The sequence below is a fragment of the Vicia villosa genome, unplaced genomic scaffold (genome assembly GCF_029867415.1).
Source record: "Vicia villosa cultivar HV-30 ecotype Madison, WI unplaced genomic scaffold, Vvil1.0 ctg.000004F_1_1_1, whole genome shotgun sequence".
Lineage (NCBI taxonomy): Eukaryota > Viridiplantae > Streptophyta > Magnoliopsida > Fabales > Fabaceae > Vicia > Vicia villosa.
Window position 1 is genome coordinate 336,728 of NW_026704934.1, and position 10,473 is coordinate 347,200.

General features: G+C 36.0%; 1 long non-coding RNA gene across 1 annotated transcript; it reads left to right on the top strand.

The window, feature by feature from the left end:
- Nucleotides 1-1,451: 1,451 nt before the first annotated feature.
- On the top strand, nucleotides 1,452-3,628 carry LOC131621321 (uncharacterized). The gene is made up of 3 exons (XR_009289548.1): nucleotides 1,452-2,149; nucleotides 2,248-2,901; nucleotides 3,002-3,628. It is a non-coding gene; the product is annotated as an uncharacterized LOC131621321 (long non-coding RNA).
- The last annotated feature ends 6,845 nt before the right edge of the window (nucleotides 3,629-10,473 follow it).

Below are 10,473 nucleotides of genomic sequence, written 5' to 3' on the forward strand. Positions count from 1 at the left end.
TCTGGTTTTTAGACTCAAAATCGTGGACTGGTATGAGTAAAAACGAATGGGTTTTGGACTGTTACGAATTCTGCAGGTTCTGGGCATTTTCTGGTGTTTCGCGTATGAAACAGTGCCATACGCGTATGGGATGAGGTCATACGCGTATGGGGGACACTCCCAATGGGCTATACGCGTATGATACGCAGTTGCCCTGTCCCAAATACCACGTACTGGTGTTTTGCGTATGAGAGCGTATGAGGATGCTCATACGCGTATGGAAATTTTGAAAGAGGAAAATTATTCTGGTGATACGCGTATGACAAGACTGATACGCGTATGAGGTTGCTTTTGGGCAAAACCTGGTCTGTTGAAATGCGTATGATACGCGTATGAGGCAAAGGGATACGCGTATGGGCGCGTATGGACCCTATGATACGCGTATGGTTTCCTGCATGTGAAATTTCTGTTTTGTGATTTTTCTGGAAAGTTCGATGATGTGTAACTTTCGATTTGTAGGCCTGTTTGTATGCTGTTTTAGACTGTGTAAACCTTATGATGTGATTCTGCGGTTTACTGTTGATTGATTGTATTGAATGATGTAATGTATATATGAACATGCTTAGTATTGTTGATGATGATGATGATGATGAAATGAGTATAGATGATGTTACTCATAGAATGGTAATGATGAAAGTATGTTATATATATGTTGCATGCATTCATAAACATGGGCTGAATCCTAGATGATGAGAGGATTCAGTGAGGGGCAGAATTCCCATTGTGTGGAATTGGTGTTGGCAGGGCCGTATCTGGATGATGATAGATCGGTCGGTGGATGATTTCCACTGGTGATGATTGGTACCACATGCATAGTGTCAGTTTCATACATGTGCATGATTTGTTTATAGCATGATGATATATGTTACATGTTGACTGTCTGTTTATCTGTGGATGTATAAATGATTGATTTGTCTGAATATGAAACAATTGGGTGATTGATATAACTATGATATGTTATTATTTATGATGCAATAACATTGGTTAACTGTGATGAGACTCACCCTTACTTGTTGTCATTTTCAGATTGAGAATAGCGGCGCGACTTGGTGAGGATTAGCTCATAAGTCGGTTTCTAGTTATAGTGTCGGTGTCATGCTCTGGTAGATGTAACACTGGGAACACGTTTGTTTTGAGTTGTTTATAACTCTAATTGGTTTTGTTGGTTGAGTCGGATACATTAATGATGAATGTTGACTCTACGTTTTTGATTCCGCTGTGTAAAACATGATTTTATTTAATGAGTTATAATTTCAGTTGTTTCAGTGAATGCATGATATGTACCGACGTGTGTTTTCTTCATTTTATGAATTGTGATGCCTCTCTACATGTTTACTCTGATTAATAATTAATTAATTGCCGCGGGTTATTAGAGGGGTGTTACATCTTCGCCGGCATCTTCGAAGGTAGGTATGCATATTCTTATTTATTTTGAGCTTTTTTTTAATTACTTATTTGTTTCGTTTGATTCGTAAGATTAGAAACATATGGAGTTCTTCGATGCGTGAGATTGAGGTGATTTTGATAAAATTTGATATTTGTGTTTAAGGTAGTATCTTAAAATCTGATTTGCTCGATATAAACTTAGAATTATCCACAAATATCGATTGGTTGGTTTGAGCCTATGAATCAGAAGTTTTGATTCCGAGATCGATGTATCCGACTGTTCCTGCCGCTTTCGTTTGTATGTAATCTTGATTAGAATCCGGACTCATTAATGATAATCCGAAATCAGACGCTCTCGCTGTCAAGTTTGTGTCCATGAGAATGTTTGATGACTTTATGTCTCTGTAGGACAAGGTGTTGCTGATTGATTTGGTTGTGTTATGCATCCTCCATTGAACTTAACAAACACCTTATGTGCGCCGAAGTGAGTGTTTTTGATAATTTTCTTTAATGTTTACTTATTTTTTATTAGCATTATTTATGCTCTCACTGTTATTCTTCATGTGCTTGTTCAACTATCCACTCTTATTCTTAACTTGTAGTTTTGTTGGAGTTTTTGTAATGTCACAACCTATATTGTGTATGAAAGCCATGGCATGATCAATTCTGAAACTATCAAACATTGCAAATTTAGCTGTTGAAGAAGATCTCTTTGCAAAGTTGTGTATGTCATGCATTTATTTTGTGTTGATTCCAATCTAGAGAAGTTTAAGATTAATTAGCTAGAGTGCTCTTATCCCTTATCAAACTTTTTACATTCAGCTTTCTTCATGGTGGCTTAACAGAAGGAAGATCTATGCCTTTTGTGTTTAGGAATACATTGATCCTCATATATGTGGAGATTATGAGGTTAGTTAATTTTATACACGATTTGTCTTTTTCTTGGGCACAAGATGCAGCTTCTATGGTAAGCAATGATACAAAATCTGTGTAGAACCAACTTGCACAGCCAGGGTAAGCATGTACCCCTGTTGACATCTACTGGAGCTCTTTCCAGGTCAACTTCTTAAAGAGGACTTCAAATTATGTTTACATAGTTTAATACAAATACTCGAAGAAGAGTAGATGAACTTTTAATACCCTGAAACTTGCAATTGTTATGAACTTAATACCCTGAAACATGGGGTTATTATTGTGTGATTCTCTTTAAAGTATAACTTTGTTAAATAAGTCTATTAAGTTTTGGTTATTGACAACATATATGTTGTCGTATAAATTCATTTCAAATTGATTCTTGATTATTATGATTCCTCTTCAGAAACTCTGAGGAGCAATGGCAATCTCTCCACAGTTAAGCATGTATGTTTTGATGTCAATTATTGGTTATATAAGGCTGCTACTCCTTTGGTTCTACTCCACTGGCTGGTTGAGATTGCTACTATCGAATCGTTGACAATTACTTCAACTACGCTTTAGGTACTTTAGAGAATTTTTGGTTTGAGAAACAAAATTGTTTTATTTTCAATTATGAAAAATATTATTGAAGTGATATTAATTCCTCCTGATTTCTAATCAGGCTCTTTCCCCTGTTCCGATTTATTGAAGTCTGAGTGGTCCTTGTGTGACTTGAAGTCACAGAAAGTAAGAAAGAACTCACCCGTTCCCGCTGGATTAGTGGAGTTTTTGCTTCAAAACCCACCCTCAACAGAGGTTAACATTGTTGATTAATTAAGGTCAGGTGTGCATTCAACATTTTAAAGATAACTTTCTTTATTTTCTGTTTCCCCTCTAACCTTTGTGTATAGTTATTGATTGTTTGAAAAAAATCTTGCTGTCATTAAAGATAAAAAGTATTAACTACTGAATTTGCAAATTCTATGAGCAAAGTACTAATTCAAATTGGTCAAGGGTTGGTTTGGCGGTAGCTGAGTTAGAGTTGTTGTAAAATTAGTAAGCACTAATAATACTAGTAGCAAAAATAAGGTAGTCTGCTTTATCTTCTTTATTGGTATTTAAAATCTCTAGACTAGGTTGTTTTTCTGTTCTTGGAAGACACAAATAATATATATGTTAGTTGTTATTCTATGAATTGAATGAATATAATATTCTAATTGATGGATGTAATTTAAGTTTATGATACTTTGATGGAGAACTATTTTGGTTTGTCGAGACAATGGAGAATTTGTTTGCTCTCTCATTCTTATGGAAGATATATATATATATATATATATAAGCTGCCTACTTATTGTTATTATGATTATTATTATTGTACCTTCTATATTAAGTATAATTTGTCACTAAGGTGCAGCTGTGAAATAGTAAGGTTTATGAGATACGTTGAATAATCTTCATATCTTGGCTACAGTATATTTCAAAATTTATAAGAGAAATACAATATTACATAAAATCAACAAGGTATAGATTTGTATCCTATTAATTAACTATATACTGATATATAGAAGTGTATCAGTTTAATTTATCTATGTAAACTTTTTTTTTAACGAATTCTCATGTCATAAAATGCAAATACCATATATATATATATATATATATATATATATATATATATATATATATATATATATATATATATATATATATATATATATATTTATCAAAAGAATGATTTGTGAAAAAAAAAACGTATTACAATAGCGTTTTGTAGAGAGTGCTATTAATGAAACATACTATAATAGCCCTTTATGAAAAAGCGCTATCAAACATGTGTCTTATCATAGCACTTTTCTGGAAAAGCGCTATCATACATGTGTCTTATAATAGCACGCTGACTGAAAGTGCTATCAAAATCAAAGCAAAATTAGTATTATAAAACCCAAAATGTCTACTTCTGTAGCGCTTTTAAAAAAAACGCTATTAAATACCGGTATTATAATAGCGCTTTTGGCAAAAATGCTATTAATTACCTGTACTATAATAGCGCTTTTAAAGTGCTATCAAACTAAAATATTTAGAATAGCACCTTGGTTAATAGCGCTTTTAAGCGGTATCAAAAACAAAAAAAAAAACGCTATTAAATAGCTTTTTTGTAGTAGTGATATTTGATTGTAGCCAGAATAACCATCTAGCATACTACGATACTCGAAGTCAGCGGCTGAATCGACAAACATTTCTGCCACAAGCATTGGATATTCATCTTTGGGGTTGCTGCATTTAAATTTCTAAAGTCCATGCAGACCCTCAAAGTTCCATTCTTTTTAATAACTGAACCAATATTAGCAATCCATTCAACATACCTCGTTGTGCGAATGAATTTGTATATGAGAAGCTTCTCAATTTCTTCTTTTATTTTCAACAGGACTTATGGTGCAAAGCGCATTGGGGTTTGGTTAATTGGCTTCTTCCCAGGCTTTATATGCAATTTTAATTCCACGAAATCCCTGCTTAATCCAGGAATCTCGTTGTAATCCCACGCGAAGAAGTAATTTGTATTCTTTCAATAGTTGGATCACTTCGACTTTGAATTCTGGGCTGAGGTTGGCGCTGATATATGTTGCCCTTTTGCTTGCTCTCTCTCCCAAGTTGATTTCTTCTAGAGGATCATGCGCCAACATTTTGATGTTTGGTGTTGTCGAATCCTTCTCAAAATACAAAGGATCGTCATCGTAGATGACGTCGAGCCTCTGGCCAGTCACCTCGACGTGTTTCTTATCACGTGACTCTAGTTTGAAATCTATCAATGCATTTCAAGGTTTATTTAATTTTCTTTGGCCTCGACAACCATGTACTCCACTTTAGCCTCTAAGGTTGCTTTTAATTTGTTTTCGGCTATATAAGACGAAATTCGTTCTAAAGTCTTTGACTCACACATGGTCACCCTTTTCGTCACCTCAACCAGAAGGTTGAAGACCAGGCTCCCCTTCCACTTCATCTCCCTCCCCCACTATCTCTTTGTCCCACTGGAAACCATGGGATGGATGTAGGTTTAGAAAGTAAAGAGCCTTGTCGGAAGGCAGGTATTGGAATCCAACTGGGTTACAGGGTGCAATATTTGCCAAATTCCTATTCAAATGGCGCCTGTACACATGGTTAACTTTGGCCATGTAGTAACTCTGGTCAGCTTCGACATTTTCGATGATGTCTTCCTCCCTTCAGATTGAAACCCTCTGGTGAAGTGAAGAAGGCACCGCTCCAATACCGTGAATCCATTCACGGCCCAGAAGTAAATTGTAGTTTGCCCTAGAAGCTATGACCATGAACATCGTTGGTCTAGTGATAGATCCAAAAGTCAAGTCTACCTATATCACTCCTAAGGTGTGGCAATTTTTTCCTTTGTAATTCAACAAGACCATGTTTTGGGGTAATAGGTCGGTGTCGTACATGCCTATTCTCGTCAACATAAATTGTCGCATCAAGTTGACTGCCACACCTCTATCCACCAAGATTTTGTGTTAAATTCAGTTTTTTTTACTTTGCCCCTAATAAACAAAGGTTTCAAGTGGCTTTTCATACCTTCATCAGGCCGTTCGAAGAATGCATTTTGTTCTTCTACAAAACCATTATTCATTGTGTAATAACATACTAGCATATGCTTGTCCATTTCCACTTCGTCTGCTTCTTCGGTCTCCTTGACCTCCGTTATCTGGTCATATTCAATGGGCAACACATACACTACATTACAATTCACACATAATGATGACTCAGAACCTGAGTCGAAGCCATATGTAAGCATGTCGTCATCATGTGGAGGATGTTCTGGAATCTTGTCTTTAACCTTTTCTCCTTTTAGAGAGAACAATTTCCTACCTACAGTTTTTTTATCTTCAACCTCTTTGAACTGGGGTTGATTTGTGCTAGATTTGGCCAATCTATTCTCAGTCGCTTCCTTCTTTGATTTCTTTCTTCTCTGGTATCTCCTCTACAGGGATTGAGACATTGTGTTTTTCCCTTTGTAGTTGCTTGATCTATACACCTGCTATTTTGTTACTTGGAATTGTTTTCGGTACTCCAATGAGGATTCCCTACCAACATCGAAACTCTTCCACTTCTGTTGACCTCAGTCTCTCCTTTCGACTGGTCTGAGCCACTTGTCCCTGGGTGCATCAGCGGTAAGCTTAAATGAAGCCTGAATGTTTGGGCGGAGGCTTTGGCCTCCCTGCTGCTACCTTAGAGGGAAACCTCTTTTGACAAAGACATAGGGATTATTGGTATCCTTCCAGTTGCGCCTTTGACTTGAAATCTAAACCCTCTCAATGTTTTCTGCAACCTCTCTATCGTAGACACTACTGCACCTTGGGCACATGATCACCTTTGATTTTTTTCTTCTAACATCGGTGTAGGAATTCCACTAAGTTTTCGTCCTCCTTGGAATAAGCAACCTGTTGGAGCGGTAAAGTGGCAAGCAACAAAAGTTTTGGAAATATTTATCCGGGAATTTATCGTGTCCACAGAGATCGGTGCTACCGAATCGCCGTTCGACGGATTCTTAGTTATGAGTTTGGGTTAAAATGGGTTTTAAGTAAACAAGGAAAATATAACATTTGAACATAAACTAAATTCATTCTTGATAGAGAATAGCTTATCTGGTTTGAATCTAAACTACTCCTCACAAACTTAGATTTATCACTCCGCCGTACTCAATCTACAATACTCATCAGAATCACCACATATCCCTCACATCAATGTCCATTTCTGCAACACCGACGAAAATTCAACTATATTGCTCTTTCGACGATGTCTCAACCAATCGAACAACACAGAGACATTAAACTCAGATATTATGTGGATGTTAACCCCAATCCTATGTCTAGAATCAAAAGCTAACAGATATCCCCCTAATCAAGATTTGTGATGTCTATTTCTACAACAACACAAATCTAAAGCATTCAAGCAAAAAGATCAAGAAAACACCCATTAAGATTTGTAAAGCAAATATATTATACAACTAGTACAAAGAGTAACAAACATCCATGGGTTTAGAGTATTTACATACAAACTCACCAAATAGAGAAATACAAAGAGAAGAGGAGAAGAGGAACCAAACATTTCTTGGTTTGTCAACACCAATCGATGAGAAATTCGACCTCCGATCATCCGATTACAAACTCCAATGGTGTTTCCAAGCCAAATCTACCCAAAAATGACCTAGGATGAGTTGGGGTTCAAAAATACCCAAAACATAACCTAAAAAAATCTGATTTTCGCCTATTTATACAATTTTGAGTTCTGTCCAGCGCGCAGGTGCGCGCATCGCGTCCAACCTGCTGAATTGAAAAAACAGCTTTTAGTAAAAATGACGTAACTTGAGAACCGTAACTCCGATTTGCGCCCGGTTCGAAGCGTTGGAAAGCTTATTCAATTTCCTATCTAACAATGAATAAATGGCAGTCAAATTGCTGATTTTTATCATCCTCATTTTGAGCCTTAGCCACCGAATGAATTGATTCTGTCGCTCAAAATCACGCGTTTGAAGCCGTGTCTTCGACACTTTATTGCTCATGCTCCAAATACGCAAGAATACCTACAAAAAGAGTAGAAAACTATCAAAAAGTATAAAAGTGTATGAAAATATATCTATTCACAAAGTATACGTATTTATGCACAAAACGAGGAATTATTCAACGGTATTAACAAAAAGTATCGATAAGTGCAACAAAACATATATACAAAATAACTACATTTTGGAACTTAACAACTCTCCCCAACTTGAATTTGTTTGTCCTCAAACAAGGCTAAACACTCAAAGAATCAAAAGTAAAAATCCAAAGAATCAAGAATCAACAAGATTTGGAAAAACGAAACAATTGTACGGTTCAAACAAAAAACGTACGAACAAAGTAAATACTTACCACAATCCTACAACGACAACATGAAAATGAAACGAATCCTAAGTACAAAAATCATATAAAACATTCTAAAACAAAACAAGCTCAATCACGAATCACGCCTAGCAAAAACTCATCGGTAGATGAAAAACACCGAAAGGTGAGGACTTTGAACACTCATCCAACAATCTTGCAAACAAAAGACAAAATTATGCGTTCATCTGAAAATAGTATTGAAAAGGCAATGACACGAATCACAAGGGCTTTCAAGGTTGTAATGTGGCTCGGTTAACAAACAAGTGATAAGTCCTAAAGCTAATCGAAACAAAAACTTGCCTAAACCTAAGGGAGTAATTACTTCCACAAAGTTTCAAGCAATGAAATTTCAATCAAACTTCTTCTTCATCACATGTCTCACACCAAACACAATACTTATTAGCATATTCTTATTCATACTCTTTTTGTTATTTTCTTTTTCAAACTTTTTCTCTTTTTTCTTTCTTTTTCTTTTCTTTCTTTTTCACATTTTTTTTCTTTATCTTTTCTATCCACAACCGCATAACAATCACAACATAAGTAGATAAACATCCTCTCCCCAACTTGAATTCAACCACAACATAAAGTGAATACTCCCTACTTTCTAAGGCAAGGTAAAAATACAACTAAACATCATAGTTAAGGGTTCAAGAAAAACGATAATCAAAATCCATCAAAAATGTGAACTATGTCTCAAGTTCAAAAACAAAATGGACAATGATAAAAAGGCTCAAAGGGGTTACGAATGGTCACACACTCACAAGGTAAATTGACCTTTGGCTATGGTAGTTGTGCTCAAAATCAAACAAGTGCCTTGATCACTTTCGTGCATTCACAAAATCAATACAAATGAAAGATTAAACATAATAATATCCAGTTAAAACAAGAAATGTCGGTCACTCACATATATACACAATGAAAAGCCACCTCACATTTATGGTAAAAAGGGGAAACTAATTGTGATTCAAGTCATGAGCAAGTTATGCAAAAAGAATGAGTAATATGAAATTTGTACAACTGAAAAGTCTCAAAAACATGTTATGCTATAGAAAGCGATAAACGAGTACCTTGCGACGTACAAATTTGAACAATCATTACCGCACAACCGGCATGTTGAATCTATCACAATCGGAGAATTACCAAATGCGACTCCAAGTAATCGGGCCAAAATTTGAGTCTAAACAACAACAAAAGAATTAAAAAATAAAACTATAAAATACTATACTATAAAGCCTTGGTGTAAGTGGGAAAAAGCGAGCCGAGTGAATCATTAAAAAGAGTTCACTTGACAAAAGTAACAAGGCGCGCGATGCGCCCATAAGACCGCGCGACGCGCGCTAAGTTCTGCCAAACCAAGCTCTTCAGCTCTCAGGCCGCGCGACGCGCCCTCTTTGTGCGCGACGCGCGCTACACCAGAAAAACAAAACCAGTCTAAAAAGACCAGAATTTCCAATGCCGCCTCCACTTATCACCTACACTACTCTTTTACAGAAAAACAGAAAAATAAAACCGTTGGGGTGCCTCCCAACAAGCGCTCGTTTTACGTCGTTAGCTCGACGCCTTTTATTGTTTCGCGAATGGTAAGTAACTTCCCCGCAGTACGCCAATGCTTTCACCTCAAACGCAACCAAAAGAAAGCGACCTGCTCAAACACTTAACAAACGAATCAAAAGCAAAAGTATACACAAGTATGTGTGAAAACACAAATATACATAAAACGCAATATTTACAAAATCCTTAATTGGCTAAACAAATTGAAAAGTGAAGATTTAGAATTTACGAACTATCCGAGTTCAATTTGTTTAGCCAACTTCACCTTGCTAAATAGCAAAAGTGAAGAGGAACAAACTCAAACACACAAACATGTATAAGTATGGAAATATAAACATGTATCAATATACAAAAATATACAAGTATGAGAATATGCACAAAATATACGATATTCACAAAACTCAAAAATAAAGAAACTATCGCAATGCGAATTCAATAGAAACACCAATCCCCGGCAACGGCGCCATTTTGTTGGAGCGGTAAAGTGGCAAGCAACAAAAGTTTTGGAAATATTTATCCGGGAATTTATCGTGTCCACAGAGATCGGTGCTACCGAATCGCCGTTCGACGGATTCTTAGTTATGAGTTTGGGTTAAAATGGGTTTTAAGTAAACAAGGAAAATATAACATTTGAACATAAACTAAATTCATTCTTGATAGAGAATAGCTTATCTGGTTT